Here is a 19584-nt window from a genome sequence, read left to right as displayed (position 1 = left end):
CCCAATGCCATCACATGGAGGTGTGGGTAGGATTTTAAAATACCAATTTCGGAAGAAATCTAATTATTCAGTCCACAACTTAATACTAAAGTTGAAGTCAACGAATTTTCTTGTTACTTTCTTATTTAATTCAGGACAGCAGGTAAAGAGTGCAAATGCAATGTGTTGTCAAAATGCTTTAATGCTGCTGTGATTGGTATTAAATTAATTACACCAACACCTTTCTTTGCACATTAAGTCATCCTACTTGACTTCAGGCTCCAAGGGGGAAGGGTTTTTTTTTTCCACATCCAGGTTCACCACAAGCATGGGTATGTAATTGGATCTCAATAAGTATTCACTATGTTGGCTTCATATACTTTCAGGGGTGCCTTAAGAAATTACATTGGAGTAGGACAATGGGAACCAAGAGAAATTTTGTATGTGAAAGAAAATGGCATCCAGAAAACTATAAAGCTACCTATTCTAACAACCCAAAAATGTTTTTAAGCACTGTGGTCAGTGATTGGTTAGACCAGGAAACCCATGGCTCACTACCATTCTGTTTTCATACATAAAATGAGGGATCTTAAAAAATATAAAGACAATTTATTGATTTGAATTTAATACTACCTTTGGTTGTCACATATACATTATCATGTACACTATGTTTATATTTCAGAAATCCGGTTTGACCTTTTCCAGCTACCCTAGTTGACCTCTCATTTTATTGTTTTTTCTGAACACCTACTGACAAGTGCCCCCAAGCTGCAGGTTAATTAGTTACTAATGAGAGAAAATCATTGGCTCATTTGAAGGTACTTTGGCCTATTGGCAGTTGATTCCTCACACAGGTGTAGAGGAAAACTAATTACCATCAAACTGGATTTTCTTAACACTGGAGTGGTAATATGGACCATTCAGCCTCTCATCAGCTGAGGTTTAAATTTCAACCCCTTTCTTCCCAGAAGAATTTCTGAAAACATATTCAGTAAAATAAAAAAAAAAAATAGAGACTGGGTTTGGAGACAGAAACAAATCCAGTTCCAATCCCAATTCAGTCCACTATAAATTTTGTAAACCTGAAGACATTTCGTACTCTCCAAACTCAATATTCTCATCTAGTATGTACCCAACAGAACTCTGATGAGTATTAAACATGTTAGTCTTAGAAAAATTCTGGGTGCTGAATACTTACTTAAATGCTACTTATTTTGATGAACTTACTATCCCCAAATATGTCCTGGGCTTCTCTGTATCAACACTGTACCTCCTTGCCTCACTGATTCACAGAGCCTTATTTGCTTTGGCCAATGAAACATGAGCAGAGAGGACAGGTGTTATTTCAGATCAAAGTTTTAGGACCCCAGATGTACTTTGTCATGATTTCTCATTTCCCTCTGGTAGTGTTCTGGGGAGAAGCTGCTTTATCAGCCTGGATCTCCCAGTGAAAGCAACAGAGCACAGTTAGAACTTAATTGTACTCAATTTGTAGTGTGAGGAACAAATAAACCTTTGTTACTGTGATTCACTGACATTTTGTGGCTGCTTGATCCTATAGAATAACCTAACCTATTCTGTTTGGTGTACTTATTACTATTACAACTAATAATAATGAAGGTGTGAAATTATCAAAGTCTGTATAATCAGGGATACTTTGTCAATGTAACACACAAATTAAACTCAACTTTCCATCAGCCACATTAGACAAGCAAACATTTAAATATTAGATTTGGTGTCCTTTAAATAAAAATAAACCAGTCACTAAGGGCAATCAAACTACTAGTTCGGAAATATGAACCATGTCACATGGATTTTCACACTTAAAAAACTATGTATATGTACGTATGTATGTGACTAGCAAATTAAATCCAGTGTGAGGAAATTAGGTGATTTTTGGTCTTCTTCTCTGACCTGTGGCTATGATGATTATAGTTACCTGCAAAACATTGAGGCAACTACAACCACCAAAGTCCTAGGGGTGCTCCCTACTAGAACAGGCACTCTTGTTTACTACCTGAAGTAGAGGTAAGATTGTCTGTGAAATGGAAGGAGATGGTGGCAGGGCCTAGTCCCCCACTGCCTGCACCCCACCTTTTCTCTCTCCTCACTTGCTCTCATCTACTCTTTTATTTTCCCTTGTCCTTATTTCTCTTTCCTATATTAACTCTAGCTTTTAGATGAACCACTGCATGTAATAGGAACATAATGGAAAAATCTTAAACCATCAATTTTTTTTTCCTTCATTTCCCTTGAAAATCTGATTCTCTACAACTCTACAATGAATGAAGCAAAAATATTCATAGCTCCTAAGACTAAGGGTACAGTCTTAGACTAAAGAAGTCCTTGTTCAATTTGTGCTCAAAATCTAATCTTTTCAAACACATGAAGTAACAATAGCATGGAAAGCCAGGCTTTGTTGAGAGAGCAGTGTTTTTTCAATTTTATTAACTTACATTTGAGTAGTAGGGCTGTACTAACAGTCATAGCATAAAACATAGGGAGAATATGGTGCAAGAAAAGTTAGCATTAAATAGAGATTTTCATGAGGGGAAGAGAAAGGCAGAAGCAGGAGGTTCCACTTGGGTATCCTTTCCTGACTCCTTCTTAACCACTACTTCCCCCTCTCTCAATGACTACCCCACTTCATCCACGGTGGAACTTACCATGGGCTTGGTACCAGGGAAGAAATGAGGAATGATTTTTAAAATTTTTTTTTTTACTGTTTATTTATTTTTGAGACAGAGACAGAGCATGAGCAGGGGAGGGGCAGAGAGAAAGGGAGACACAGAATCCGAAGCAGGCTCCAGGATCTGAGCTGTCAGCACAGAGCCCGACACGGATCTAGAACTCATGAACTGTAAGATCATAACCTGAGCTGAAGTCGGATGCTTAACCAACTGAGCCACCCAGGCGACCCAGAAATGAGGAACAATGTTAACACCCGTGTACGTTTGTGGAAAATGCCAGTTTAAGAGATCTTACTGTTTTTCCCTCAGGAAAGGCATACATTAATTATACTGCCAAACCAACATGTCACTGAAACTCCAACAGGAAGTAAGCCATGACTCAAGGAAGGATTGAAGTTAATTCCAATAAAATACTGCATAATATAACAACAGGCAGAGAGAATAGAGAACCATTTTGCCCCTCCGGAGAATGCAGGGAGGCTGAGACTCTCTAGGGAATGAAAACTGGCCCAGCTTTCAAATAAGCAAACTGCCTGTCTGAATGTGTCTCACATTAAGCAGTCAGATTAATGATTATACCTTATTTCTTAGGCCCTATGTTTGGAGGAGCCATACCAAAAACTAGTTATCTTCACCACTTCTCTTCATATTTATACAGAAAAGTTATTTAGTAGTTATCTCTTTCTTTTTTACTAAATAATTCAGACTTAAACACATAGAATCTATTTGTGGATGTGATTAAAATCAACATTTTCCCCCCAGCTTTACCAAGATATAATTGACTTAATATTGTGTAAGTTTAAGGTCTACATTGTGATGATAGCATATACTACTTTACTGAGAAATGACTGCTACCATTAGGGCTAGTTAACACCTCCATCACCTTGCATAATTACCACCTTTTGTGTGGGAGTGTGGGAGTGTGGGAGTGTGGGAGTGTGGGAGTGTGGGAGTGTGGGAGTGTGGGAGTGTGGGAGTGTGGGAGTGTGGGAGTGTGGGAGTGTGGGAGTGTGTGGTGAGAAATTGTCTTATTGTTATGATGTTTGGATAGGGAAAGCAAGGTGGTGGAGAAAGAGAATCCTGAGCTCATCTCTCATGGACACACTGAAAAAAAAAAGAAAAACTATATGTAACCTAAGTGTTTGTAAAAATGACCTAAGACTGGCAGAGCACATTTTCAATAGCTAAAAGGGAATACAGAAAAGGCCACAAAGTCACATCAAGATGGGTACAAGGATAAGAGGTACAATTAAGAACCAAACCCCTACTTGTGGATTACTGACACACCAGGGTATCACAGGCATGGAGGCACTCCATGAGAAACAAGGCAGTTGAGCCCTCAATCGGGCAACAGCTGCCTTGAGGACCTTCATTGGGAAAACCCTCAACTTATGGCTTTGAAAAAAGTCAGTGGGACTTAGCTCTATGAGAGCCAGAGGGCTGCAGGAAAACAAATCTCTATTAAAGGGCACTATGCTAGATCACTTGGCCTGAGACCCAGCATGGAAACAGCAGTTTGAGCAGTGCGTGGGGGTATCCATGAAGAATCACTGACAATTTTAAGATGTGTACTGGAGGGTCAGGGATCTGCAGGAGCCTTCTCTGATAACAGAGGTGCTGTCAGGTACTTTTTTTTCTTGCCCTCTTTTAGCCTAGCTAACTTGACACTTAAGACAGCCAGTTCTGACACCATCCATGTTGGTAGCAATGCCTGCCTAGCCCAGGTATTCCTCTGAGGTTCCACTCTGTCCAACCCACCTTCACCAGAAAGTGATCCTCTACAGCAGCTCCTTCTCTGCCATACTCAGCAGGTAGCCTCAGTTGGGGCCAGCATGCCCTAGAGCTAGTACTGCCCCACCACACTTGACCAGCAGCAATCACTAGGACCGGCACCACCCTCCCCCTGAACCATTTGGAATATTCCTGCCTAGTGGAGGAGAGGTGGGGACCTACCCCAACCCACCAGCACACCCACAAAGGCTGCAGCCAGACAAGCTCTGCTCAACAATGCACCAATGGCAGTCACAGCTGGTTTTTACAGTCAGCCAGGCTGATGGCCATGGCAGTCACAGCCTTACCACAAGAGGTCACACGCAGCCCACACAGGGACTACATATGGAGGACCTGGTTTGGGTGACTAGGGGGGGGATTGCATTACTGGACCTCACATGATGCCTTCTACCTAAGGCCAGGAGATACAGCCATCTAATATATAGTAAAAAACACAGGGTCAAACAACATGAGGCAAAAAAGAATTGCAATCCAAACAAAACCAAACCCCAGAAAAAAGAGCTAAATAAAGGAGATAAGCACTTCACTTGATAAAGAGTTTCAAGTAATAGTCCTAAAGATGCTCACCTATCTTGAGGGAAGAGTAGATGAATTCATTGAGAAATTCAACATAGAAAGTATGAAAAAGAAGCAAAGCTAAAGAACACAGGAACTGAAATGTAAACTATACTAGAGGCAAACAACATATTAGAAACTGAAGAATGCATCAATGATATGGAAGACATAGTAGAAAGCACCCAAGCTCAACAACAACAGCAAGAAAAAAAAAAGATAGTTTCAGAGACTTCTGTGACAACCTCAAGCATACTAACATTTGTGTTACAGAAGTCCCAGAAGAAGAGACAAAAAGGTACAGAAAACTTGTTTAAGAAATAGCTGAGGGGTGCCTAGTTGACTCAGTAGGTTAAGCCTTTGACTTGTCATTTCTGCTCCTCATCTCACAGTCGTGGGTTTGAGCCCCACATCAGGTTCTGCACAGGCAAAACAGAGCTTGCTTGGAATTCTCTCTCTCTAGCTCTATCTCTCTGCCCTTCCCTATTTGCACTGTCTCGGTCTCTCCAAAAAAAATAAACTTAAAAAAAAAAAAAAAAAAAAAGGCTGAAAGATTCCCTACCCTGGGGAAAGAAACAGACATCATGTCCAGAAAGCACCCAAAACTCAACAGGTAGGACCCAATCAATTCACACACACACACACCAGCAAAAGAAAAGCAAGCAGGGGCAGCTGACCTTTGATTTGGGCTCAGGTCACCATCTCATGGTTCATGAGATAGAGCCCCATGTAGTGCTCAGTGTTGACAGCATGGAGCCTGCTTGGGATTCTCTCCCTCTCTCTGCCCTTCCCCTGCTTGTGCTCTTCTGCAAGCACTCTAGCTCTCTCTCTCTAGCGCAGTAAATAAATAAACATTAAAAAAAAAGAAAAGAAAAGAAGAAAGAGAAAGGAAAAGGGAGAGAAAGGGGAAAGAGAAAGGAAAAGGGAGAGAAAGGGGAAAGAGAAAGGAAAAGGGAGAGAAAGGGGAAAGAGAAAGGAAAAGGGAGAGAAAGGGGAAAGAGAAAGGAAAAGGGAGAGAAAGGGGAAAGAGAAAGGAAAAGAGAGAGAAAGGGGAAAGAGAAAGGAAAAGAGAGAGAAAGGAAAAGAGAGAGAAAGGGGAAAGAGAAAGGAAAAGAGAGAGAAAGGAAAAGAGAGAGAAAGGGGAAAGAGAAAGGAAAAGAGAGAGAAAGGGGAAAGAGAAAGGAAAAGAGAGAGAAAGGGGAAAGAGAAAGGAAAAGAGAGAGAAAGGGGAAAGAGAAAGGAAAAGAGAGAGAAAGGGGAAAGAGAAAGGAAAAGAGAGAGAAAGGGGAAAGAGAAAGGAAAAGAGAGAGAAAGGGGAAAGAGAAAGGGGAAAGAGAAAGGGGAAAGAGAAAGGGGAAAGAGAAAGGGGAAAGAGAAAGGGGAAAGAGAAAGGGGAAAGAGAAAGGGGAAAGAGAAAGGGGAAAGAGAAAGGGGAAAGAGAAAGGGGAAAGAGAAAGGGGAAAGAGAAAGGGGAAAGAGAAAGGGGAAAGAGAAAGGGGAAAGAGAAAGGGGAAAGAGAAAGGGGAAAGAGAAAGGGGAAAGAGAAAGGGGAAAGAGAAAGGGGAAAGAGAAAGAAAGAGAAAGAGGAAAGAGAAGAAAAGAGAGAGAGAAGAGAGAGAGAAGAGAGAGAGAAGAGAGAGAGAAGAGAGAGAGAAGAGAGAGAGAAGAGAGAGAGAAGAGAGAGAGAAGAGAGAGAGAAGAGAAAGAGAAGCAGAGAAAGAGAAGCAGAGAAAGAGAAGCAGAGAAAGAGAAGCAGAGAAAGAGAAGCAGAGAAAGAGAAGCAGAGAAAGAGAAGCAGAGAAAGAGAAGCAGAGAAAGAGAAGCAGAGAAAGAGAAGCAGAGAAAGAGAAGCAGAGAAAGAGAAGCAGAGAAAGAGAAGAAACGAGAGAAGAAACGAGAGAAGAAACGAGAGAAGAAACGAGAGAAGAAACGAGAGAAGAAACGAGAGAAGAAACGAGAGAAGAAACGAGAGAAGAAACGAGAGAAGAAACGAGAGAAGAAACGAGAGAAGAAACGAGAGAAGAAACGAGAGAAGAAACGAGAGAAGAAACGAGAGAAGAAACGAGAGAAGAAACGAGAGAAGAAACGAGAGAAGAAACGAGAGAAGAAAAGAAAGAGTAGAAAAGAAAGAGTAGAAAACAAAGAGTAGAAAACAAAGAGTAGAAAACAAAGAGTAGAAAACAAAGAAAAGAAAACAAAGAAAAGAAAACAAAGAAAAGAGAGAAGAAAAGAGAAGAAAAGAGAGAAGAAAAAGAAAGAGAGTAGAAAGAGAAAAGAGAGTAGAAAAAGAGAGTACGAAAAGAAAGAGTAGAAAACAAAGAGTAGCAAAGAAAGAGAGTAGCAAAGAAAGAGAGTAGCAAAGAAAGAGAGTAGCAAAGAAAGAGAGTAGCAAAGAAAGAGAGTAGCAAAGAAAGAGAGTAGCAAAGAAAGAGAGTAGCAAAGAAAGAGAGTAGCAAAGAAAGAGAGTAGCAAAGAAAGAGAGTAGCAAAGAAAGAGAGTAGCAAAGAAAGAGTAGCAAAGAGAGTAGAAAAGCAACCAGTTAGATACAAGGCAACCCCATAAGACTATCAGGTAGTTTTTCATCCGAAACTATTAAGGACAGAAGGGAGTGGCATGATATATTCAAAGAGTTAAAAAGGAAAAAAAAAAAAGGAATAAATCCCATAACCAGAGTACTCTACTTGGCAAGGATATCCTTCAGAATAGAAGGGATGATGAAGAGTTGCCCAAATGAAAGTTAAGAGTTCATAACCACTAAACTGGTCTGAAGTATTAAGAGAACTTAAGTGAAAAGGGCCATAGCTTAAATTAAGAAAATTTGGAAAAGAAAAAAATTCCACTGGTAAAAGCAAGCATGCCATACAGGTAGTAGATCAACCATTTATAAATTGGGTATGAAGGTTAAAAGATACAAGTAATAAAATCAATTCCATCTACAAAAATTAGTGAAAAGTGTCAAAATAAAAAGATGTAAAATATGACATCATGTACATAAACTGCAGAGGAGGGTAAAAACGTAGAGCTTTTACAATGTGTTAAAATTTACACAACCATCAAGTTAATATAGACTAGTATACATAGGGTATTACATATGAACCTTATGGTAACCAAAACCCAAAAGCCTATAATAGATCCACAAACACTGGAGACAGGAATCCAAGCACAACACTAAAGAGTGTGGCACAACTCTAAACAACACTAAAGGGAGTGTGGTCTAAATGGGTGATGGGCATTAAGGAGGGCACTTGTTGGGATGAATACTGGGTATTATATGTAAGTGATGAATCACTGAGGGGTCTACTCCTGAAACCAGTGTTACACTGTATGTTAACTAACTGGAATTCAAATAAATTGATTAAAAAACAAAAACAAAAAGACTGTCGCAAGAGCCAAAGAAGGGCATTAAATAATGATGAAAGGATCCATCAAAAAAAAAAAAAAAAAAAAGATAAAACAATTTTAAGTATCTGTTCACCCAACATAAAAGCACTTATTACATAGGGCAAACATTGACATCAAGGGAGATGTTGACAATAATACAATATGACGGGGATTTAATACTACCACTCACATCAACGGATGTATCAAACAGAAGTTAGGTTATAGCAGCTCTGAATGACACATCAGAAGGACTTAATAGATACAGAACATTCCATACCACAACAAAACGCACACTCTTCAAGTACACATGGAACATTCTCCAAAACACATTACATGGTAAGTCACAAAATGAGTCTCAATGGGATGATTAAACTTATTGTATTAAACATCTTTTCTGACAACAATGGCATGAAACTAGCAGTCAGTTTAAAAAGAAAACTAGAAAAAAAAAAAAAACCCACGATCAAGTGGAGGCTAAACCGTAGGCTACTAAATAACCAATAGGTCAATGAAGAAACCAAGAAGGAAAAGTAAAAACTAAAAATACCTGGAGGCAAAGATGGAAAAAAGTAGTTCAGAAATCTTTATACAGCAAAAACAGTTCTAAGAGTTAGTGTAGAGGGATACTTACTTACCTCAAGAAATAAAAGTATCAAACAACCTAATCTTACACACAAGGGAGCTAGAGGAACAAAAACAGCCAAAAGTTAGAAGGAAGGAAATAGAGATTATAGCAGCAACAAATGAGAAAGAGACAAAAACGATTAGAAAAGATCATGAGACTAAGATATGATTCTTTGAAAAGCTTAGGTTGAGAAGATTGATGACACAATAAAACTTTAGCCAGAATTAAAGAAAAAGATTATTCAAAATTAGAAAAGAAATCACAACTGACACCAAATAAATACAAAGGATTTTAAGATTTTTATATACACACACACACACACACACACACACACACACACACACACACGTATATATACACACACACACACGCCAAGAATTTGGACAGTGTACAAGACTAGAAACATACAATCTTCCAAGACTGAATCAGAATAAATAAAATCTGAGCAGACCAGTTAGTAGTCACAAAATTGAATCACTAATATCAAAACTCCCTATAGAAATAAAGGTCCAGGACCAGACAGCTTCACGGATAAAATTTTCCACACATTTAAAGAAGAGTTAGTATCTATCCTTCTCAAACTATTCCAAAAAATTAGAGGCAGCAAAGTTCCCAAATTCATTTTACAAGACCAGCATTAACCTGATACCAAAACCAGATAAAGACAGTACCAAAAAACAAACAACCAAAAAAACAAAACAAAAAATACAGGCCAATATCACTGATTAACAGATAAAAATCTTCAACCTCATTAAACAATACATTAAAAATACAATTCATCACAGTCCAGTGGGATTTGTGCTGGGGATGCAAGATAGATCAGTATCTGCACATCAATCAACATGATACACCACACTAACAAAATCGTAGTTAAAAACCTTATGATGATCTCAACAGATGCAGAAAAAGCGTTTGACAAAATTTGATAACTATTCATGATAAAAACTCTCAAGGTGGGTATAAGAGAACATACCTCAACATAATAAAGGCCACATAGGACAAATTTACAGCTAATATACTCAATGGTCAAAGGTTGAAATCTTTCCAAGATCAGAAAAAAACACAAGGATGCCTCTCTTACCACTTTTATTCAGCACAGTACTAGAAATCCTAGTTGTAGCAATTGGACACAGAAACAAAATGCATACAAATTGGTAAAGTAATAAAACTATCACTATTTGCAGATGACAACATATGGAGAGAAAACTCTAAAGACTGTAGCAAAAGCTGTTAAAAACCAATAAATGAATTCAGTCAAATTATAGGATACAGCAACCAAAAAAATAGAAATCTGTTGCATTTCTAAACACTACTAACAAACTACTAGACAGAGAAATTTAAAAAAACTTATTTATAATTCCATCAAAAAGAATAAAATACCAAGGAATAAATTTAACCAAAAGGTGAAAGATCTATAATCTGGAAACTATAAAATCATGTTGAAGGAAACTTAAGAGGACAACAATAAATGGAAAGATAGATCACGCTCATGTGTTGCAACAGAAGTGTTAAAATGTCTGTATTATTCACAATTTATAGAGTCAATACAATCCCTCTCAAAATACCAATAGTATTTTTACGTGACTAAAGCAAATAATCCTAAAATTTATATGGAACCACCAAAGATGTTGAATAGTCAAAGCAATGTTAAGAACAAACCTGGAGATATCACAGTCAATTTCAGGCTACACTACAAAGTTATGGTAATCAAAATAGTATGGTGCTGGCAGAAAAACGGACACCTAGATCAGTGGAACAGAATGGACAGCCCAGAAATTAACCCATGCTTATATGATTAATATGTAATTGTTGAATCACTATGTTGTACATCTGAAATTATAGGTCAACTATAATTATAAATACTAATACAGTATTGGTAATGATAATCACCATGCTGTACATCTCGAGAACTCATTTGTCTTATAAATGGAGGTTTTTACTCTTTGACCAACCTCTCTTCATTTCCTCTAGACTTTAGTCTCTGGAAGCCACCATTATACTGTTTCTAGGAGTTTAGCTTTTTTAGATTCCACATATAATACTATGCAGAGTTTGTCACGGACTTATTTCACTTAGCATCATGCTCTCAAGTTCCATCTATGCTGTTGCAAATGGCAGGATTTCCTTCCTTCTCATGGCTGAATATTGCATTGCACATGTGTATATATGTATGTATATCTTCTTTATCCAATCATCCATAGATGAACACTTTACACCGTTTCCATGTATTGGCTAATGTACTGCAATTAACATACAAGTGCAGATATATCTTCAAGATTCTGATTTTATTTCCTTTGGATATATACCCCGAAGTGTGATTTCTGCATTATATGGTAGATAGTATTCCATTTCTTGAGGAAACTCCATACTGTTTTCAATAGTGGCTATACCAATGCATAGTCCCAGTACACAAGTGTTCCCTTTTCTCTACTTTCTTGACATGACTTAGCTCTTGCTATTTTTGCTAACAGCGATTTTAACAGGTATGAGGTGATATCCCATTGTAGTTTTGATTTGAATTTCCCTGATGATTAGGAATATTGAACATCTTTTCATGTCTCTTTGGTCATTTTTATAAAGATTAAAAAATGTCTATTCACTTTTCCTGTTTTTTAAAACTGGAATTTGGTGTTAGAGTTGTTGGAGTTATACATTTCGGATACTAACTCCTTATCAAACAAGATTTGCAAATAGTTTCTCTCATTTTGTTTATTACCTTTCAATTTTGTTTATTGTTTAATTTTGCTTTGTATTAGTTTTTTTTTTTAATTTGATAGTCTACTTGTTTATTCTTGCTTTTGTTAGGATATCAAGATTCTTAGTAAAAGTCTCTGTTACACAAAGATTTTAACTCAAGTTCACTCAGTTGTAGGAATTGTACATGTCTAAATGTCCTCCTTTCTTATTCATTCAAAAACCACACATTTACCTAACTAGCAGGAGCTGCACAAGACACAGCCAATGTACTGGTAAGAGAAACAAAACAAACAACAACGAAAAACTCAACAACTGGTCAGTGGCCTCAAGCAGCTTGAAGCCAGAGAGAAGGAGAAAACTGATCAAATTATCCCACAAATATGTGACCACAAATGTAGTGATGGTTACACATGAGAGGTATACAGTACTATCAAAGGGTCTGCTGAGCTAGTCAGAGAGGCCAGTGACAGCTTCCCCAAGGAAGCAGCTATTCAAATCCCCATGTTGCATGGCAGTTACCTTGGTGGAGAGGGGAGGAAGATGAATGGTAGAGCTAAATGGTAGAAGTAAGTGGTAAGAACAAAGAGCTTCTCAATTGTAAGGGATGAAAACAAAAGCTTTGTGGCTGGAACACAAAGTGTGAATGAGCCAGAAGCCTCATAGAACAGTAGCCTAGGGGAGGTAGGCAGGGGTCTTCACATGGTATTGCCAGTAAAAAATAATAGCTAACATTTATTGAGCTCCTGTTACCTGCCAACACTGTATTATGTAATTTATATGTATAAAGTTATTCAATCTTAACTTTATGAAAGATATCCTTAATGATTCCTTAATATAATCAATGGAGGCATGGAGAGTCTAAGTAATTTTCCTAACTCACTGAGTTAATTGGAATAGAATGATGAGCTTCCACACCAGAAAGTCTTGCTCTGGGGAGTGTGCTTTCCACCACTAAGTTCTGTTAATTATTGCTTTAGGGCTATGTTAAGAAATTTACTCTATAGCCTAAAAGCTAGGAGAATCCATTTAGACATTTTAAGTAATAGATGGAGAAGCAGGGAATAACATTGACAGATTGGAGGGACAAGCACGTATATGAGTAAAAAAGGGGCTAAGACATTAGTCTCAACAAGAGATCATGGAAATAGGACTTAGGTTTCTATTTTAACTAAAACTTTAACATTTCCTATGTGTATTACTTATCAGTGGATCAGAAGAACAAGTTTTCTCCTGTAGTCACAGATTTTATAAATGCTTGGTGAAGTAAGCATACAAATACTTTGTTGTTTTTTCAGGTGAACAACTTCACTGTATCCTACTATAGGGCAGCAGGGAATCAGATCATTGTTTATCCCTTTCTCTTTTCTGGATTGCCTTTTAGTGCTAGGAATAATAAAACACAGCAGTAACTGCTCAACACATACAAGATCACAGTGTTCAGAGGCTTGGGACACTGCCTGTTTCTCCTATTCCCTTGATAACTTTTCTTCTCAACACTGGGAAAGAATATTTTATATATAATAATCTCTCCAGCTAGGGCCAAGAGCAGTCCCCTTGAGTTCTGCCAATGGCCACATTTCAGGCTTCAAGAGGTCACTACACCATCTTCATTCTCTTTGTGCTTCGTAATTTCCAGGACAGTTTCACATGCTATTCAAGGCCTAGCTGCCGAGATCATTGTTTTGTGCTTCCTTATTCCTTCACTCTGATCCTTTCCTATTAAGATCCCACCTTTCATTCCTTCCTGGTCTTCCATATCCTTCTACTGGGTTTCAGGAATCAGAGTCAGTCCTCAACAAACTCATCTTGTATCTTTCGTTTCCACCTGTTACTTCCTCCTTGCTCTCCAATGATTCTAAATCATGGGCTGGATATTAGAATCATGATAGAAATTCATATTTATTCTCTGGACTATGTCACATCAATTAAATCCAGAGGGAAGGAACATGGATATTGACTAAGTCTAAATGTCTCCCGAGTGAGAATACAGGGTTGAGAGCCACTGTATCAGTGTTTCTCAAAGTGTGACCTTCAGACCAGCAGTGGCAGCATAACCTAGGAACCTGTAAGAAATGCAAATTCTCACCTCATCCCAGATCAGTTAAATAGAAACCCAGGGATGGAACCCAGAAAGCCGTTTTTCACAAGCCCTCCATGAGAACTGAATTTAAGAATCATAGCATTGGATCAATGTAACTATTGCCTATGAATGGCATCCTCTTGATTTTAGGGAGTTTTCTGCCACAACTCACATAATTCTGGAACTAGAGGTTGGGTTTTACATTCTTCTTCATTCCCTTTCTGCTTCCAAAATGTTTCTCCTTGTTGCTGTTTCAAAATACCCCAAATCTTTTCAGAGAGGATGATCAAATTTAGTTACCCATTATCTGATTCGTCAAGGTACTATACTGAGTCTTTGTCATTTACTATTCTCTTAATTCCCTGTAACTCAGGAAGGCTCAAGGGCTTGGCTCATTCTCCCCCTGCCCCCGACCCCATCCCGCAGTGCTATTCTTTGGTGATGGTAACATACCTAACACCTGACATTTTAGTCCTTGTTAGTTTCATTTTAAGACCTTTTCGTTAATGTCCCCTTCAACTCAGGCTGACACCCTCACGGTTCTATTAACTAACTTGTGAAATTGATTCAGGTATCATTTTTCTATCTCTCTTGTACCAACAGTGCACCCAACAACTATTCATCCCCACTGAGACCACAGAGATATGACCCTGTCTATAACCTGTTTGGGGTCGTAGTCATTGCCAAAATGATTCAATTATTTTTTAATTAAGTTCCGTTCCCCTTCTTCCCTTCATTGAACTTAACCTGCAAAAATTCAACTGTGGTAAAATTCAGCTCTTCATACCTGATTAGTTGATGGCAAAAATAACCCAACTTTGAAATACATATTTTATGACCAAAAATATCCCAGGTGATTCTAAGTAATTATATAGAAGAAAGCCCACATACACTTCTTAGCACATTCCAGGCAGGATATATACATAATTTTTATTCCTTTCAAAGCCTTATAAGATAAATTCTATTAACCTTATTTCAAAGTTGAGGGAAGCAAAACTTCAGAAGTTAAGTAATTTGACCCAAACAAGGGCCAACAAAGATTTGAACCAAGATTGGCTTAGAAATGTTTCCTCTAGAATATTTCCATAATGAATTTATCCATCCCAAAATTATCAGTTTACAAGGTCTCTTCCTTCTCCCATCTATTCCTCTTAGTTAGCAGTTGATGCCCTCACACTAACGCAAACTCCACATACACACCTCTGTTATAATTCTATCTTAAGGAGCAAAACTTCTAACACTGGTCTACATTCGTTGTCTTCATATTCTCACTTATTTCTCTTCACTCCACTATCATTGGGCTTCTGTCTCCACCAAGTCAATAACATCATTTCCAGATCTCAATGACTTACATTTCTACCAAAACCAAAATTAAGTTACTTTATTCATCATAGATTGTTGATGTGTATGGATACTTCCTTGAGGACTAATTCTACTTTTGTGTTTATAACTATTTCTTAGCTTATGTTTACAATGCCCTAATAATAACTTCTGCTATTCTTAGGAGACACATTACCTTCAAGAACTCACTAAATTAGGATTTCTGGGCACAAGGGCAGCAATTGTGTTTGTTTCACAATATTGAATATAATAAATGTTGGGGCACCTGGATGGCTCAGTTGGTTAAGCATCTGACTTTTGATTTTGGGTCAGGTCATGATCTCAAGGTGGTGAAATCAAGCCTCGTGTAGAGCTCCACACTTGGGCATTAAACTTAAGACTGATTCCCTCACCCTCTGCCCCTCCCCTGCTCATGTATGCACATGCATACTCGCTGTCTCAAAAAGATTATATATATATATATATATATATATATATATATATATATATATATATATATAATAAATGTAAACTTTCAATAAAAATATACTCACCTTATATTTCTGTAAAACCAATTACACAACATAATAGACAATTCAGTAAAGCCTCAAAGTATATTATTTAGCTACCCTAAGTACATATGCATCCATTTTCTTTTTCCTCATATTTTTTGAAAATATTGTTTTAATAATCATGAAAATGCATCCTCCTCAACCTTTTCTTTTTAAGAACTTCTATCCATAGGAAATAAAACAATGATCTTTGTGTTAAAAATATTAAACCATTGCATAAAGGAAATCAAGTATTTTTAAGAAAACAGAAAATGACTTCATGAAAACACACAAAATACTAAATGAGAAATTAAAAACTCCTTAACTAGTACTGTAAACATATGTCCACAGCAGACCCTAGTCTTGTAAATGACAAACTGTACCCTAAAGATAGCTGTTTTGTATTTATAATTGTGTTTTTTTACCTAGACATAAAAGATTTATAAAATATTTTACCTAATTGTCCCTGCTGTCTCTGGTAAAATTCAAGTTATATGCAGATAGCAAATAGTCTATTATGCTCAAAATGGATAGTTACATTTTTCATAGGCTAATAGACAAATTGACATAATTGTATGCACTAGCTGGAGAAATTCCACAGTTTCATGAAGTCTTATGGCTTTGTCTAAAAATAAATTTGACAATCTTGCCTAAAACTTTAAATTGCTATTTTAAAGGCCTATTTGCCTTCTTTCTGTACAACGAAGATAGTAAGTATCTGTGTTATAAATCCCCGATTAAGGAGAATACCTTTACTGAAACTCATTTGTGTAGAAAAGCTTTGGAAACATCCGTTCTACCACAATAAGTCTCTGGGTGCAACCAGTGTGGTCTGAATGAACACTCAAGTCCGAAAACAGCACTGAGTAACTTGAGAAACCCAAGTGTAGTAAATGATTACAGCCAAGTACTCATCTCAAAGTTTTAAAGAGGAGCAAAGTGTGAAATACTAGACAAGGACATGTAAAAATACTAGTGGTTATGCACCAAATGTACATGCTAAGCTGGCATGCCCTTAAAGCAGTGGTGCCATCATTACGACCATCGGTTCCTTAGATTTTATTCTTTGGCTATAGAGCTCACAATTTTGATTGTTCTAAAAAAAGTAAAAAGAAACCTTCACTTACTCTTTAAATTATCTTCATTTCACTGAACGTGGCAACGGAAGGGATGCACGTTTCAATAAGTCCCACAAGATGTTTCCAGAACTCCCACAGAGAAATCAGAAGTAGGAATAGATATGACCCCACCTTTACAACAACTACAAAGTCCTTCCTTCTGCCTTAAATCCCTTCCCAGCAAGCCTTTCTGATTGACCTTGCTGAGTTTCAGCTGATACCACCCTGCTGACTCCTTGTGCCTGTAGGATTTTATGCAAACACTTCTGGGGAGAAAAAGAGGCTGTGGGTAAATTATGCAGAAGGAGCTAGAGGCACAAAAACGTACAACTGAAATAGCCAGACTAGTAGAGGGAATTTCATCAAGGTTTGAATTTTTCTGAGAAGTCTGTGGTTTGGCAACTCTTCTCCCAATTTTTTTTTCCAGAAATCACAGGCACCATCTGGTGGTAAACTTGTTTTCTCATCTGGTGAGAGAGGTATGTAAGGAAGATCCTAGAAAACTCTAAAGTCAATGGAATGAGCTCAGATCTCAGTCCTACAGCCATATTTTCTGGTTGGCTACTAGATACCTCCACTTGGATATCCCCCTAATTACCAGGATAATTCGGGATCCAAAAGGAAACAAATAGTATCCTCAAATTAATGTAAAGTCCAAGTTATCTAAAACTGGAGGACTCTAAAAGTATTTGATTGAGGGAGTCTTTACACAGGTGTAGGTAGTTGTAGAACACCAGAACACCAGGAGGGGTAATCCTGTAACTCAGGAACTCAAGACTAGTAACAGCTGAGTTACTCATTAATACTGCTAATGCTGAAGGGAAAAGGAAATGTTTCTGGAACACAGAAAGAGAGATTCATATGGAATATGCCACACTGATAGAAACTGTGACATTCTGTCAAGGGAGGCAGCCAGCCCAAGGTAGGCCTTTATGGAGGGATTCAGGGGAATATCTCCTCCCATCTTCTCACTATTGTCTGAACCCAACTGGAGGCTGGAGGACAAGAGAACCTATATTTCATACAGGTCAGCCTCCTAGAGTATATACAAGGTGAACAAAGGGAAGAACAGATCTGAAGGTAACTGCCATACTGCCTTTTCCCATTCCGAGTTCATCTTCCCCCTATGTGAACTGATTTTTCTAGAGAGTGCCATAGTTTACCCAATGGCACAACAAACCAGAAGGCTACTCTTAATCTCTGTTCCTACCATGATCTCTACAACATTCTTCTCGCAAACATTTCATCCCGAGTTGCTATCCATTCTATTTATGAAATATTTATGCACATGCTGCTCTCTCCTGTCACTGCTACTTCCCTTTAACATCACTTTACTGACACCTGAGCCTATCATTTGTTTTTCCTTCAGCTTATCATTTCTTAGTTGTATATAGCACTTTTACAAACTACTGTCTTTATTTGTATGTTTTTCAAATTTCCAAGAAGACTTTGTTCAGAACTCTATCTCCAGTGCCTAGTACAATGCTGGTATATAGTACATGTTCAGTAAATATGTGTTGAACATATGGGTTAATGCAAGTTTTCAATATTTATTTTTTTAAGTTTTTAATGGTTGTTTATTTTAGAAAGAGAGACAGCACATGTGAGGGGGAGGGGCAGAGAGAGAGAGGGAGACACAGAATCCAAAACAGGCTCCAGGTTCTGACTTGGGGCTTGAACTCATGAACCAGGAGATCATGACCTGAGCCAAAGTCTGACATTCAACCAACTGAGCCACTCAGGCACCCAGGGTTTTCAATATTTCCTAGCTCAACACTGCAGTGCATTTTTAGCACACTGACATCAGTGTTCGCCATCTTCAGTCCATCATTTCCATTTCTGCCTGCCTGCCTCTTCTCATTCATATATTGGATGTCACTCCCTTGTTTCAAACTATTTTGTGGCACTTTATAGCTTTCCAATTCATTCATTAAACAGTTTTTATTAAATGTGTAAAGAAAGGGATACCAGAGATGAACCAACAGATTCAATCAGCATGTTTACAATTTACTAAGAAAAACAATGATGAAAAATAAATTGCAGTAAGATATAGTAGCCTAAGATGGGGAAGCACCGAGCAGGAGTACCTAACTACAGAGTAGGGAAAGGCTGTGAGGAAAGGCTTTCTAAAGAACAGAAGAATGAAAGATGGGGGTGGCTTGTGGGCCATGCTCTGAAGGGGCCCGAAAGCCACATTTATGGTATCTTGACTTCTTAGCCACATGTTTAAGGACCTTTTGTGTCTCCGTCATGGTGTCTGTCAGTTTTATGTTGCATATTTTCTCAATTTGGACTCCCTGTCAAGAGACAGCTGATTCTTTAAAGTTCTCCAAATGCCGCATGTGGATTCCTGCTTCTGCAACTCTACCCCCAATGGCCTGTTCATTCTTGCTGGTCTAGGAGACAAGATTCTGTTTTATAAGAGCATCATCTATTTCACACTGTCCTCACCTTCTCTGCTGTACATGAACATATTTCTAAAAGCAACTTGACTTCTTTCCTCAGTCTTCCAGAAACAGTTTCTGTTTCCAGGACATTAGCAAGCCCATGTTAAATGGCAGGGATTGGAGAAAGAAGTGTGTCTACATTCTCTTCACATAACGTAGAGAGCTCAAAGACTCTTCAATATGTAGAACTCCTTGAGGGAGATCTGTGACTCACCAAATCATTCTTCCCTGTTTTAAAAGATAAAGGATAGCTTTTTCAGTTACTTTGAGTAATGACAGCCAAATGGTAACTTCAAATTTAATTTAATATAGACTATTTAATCTGAAGCATAGTAAACAATAGAAACATAGCA

Source organism: Panthera leo, chromosome B2 (assembly GCF_018350215.1).
Source record: "Panthera leo isolate Ple1 chromosome B2, P.leo_Ple1_pat1.1, whole genome shotgun sequence".
Taxonomy (NCBI): Eukaryota; Metazoa; Chordata; class Mammalia; order Carnivora; family Felidae; genus Panthera; species Panthera leo.
This window is presented reverse-complemented; position numbering follows the sequence as displayed.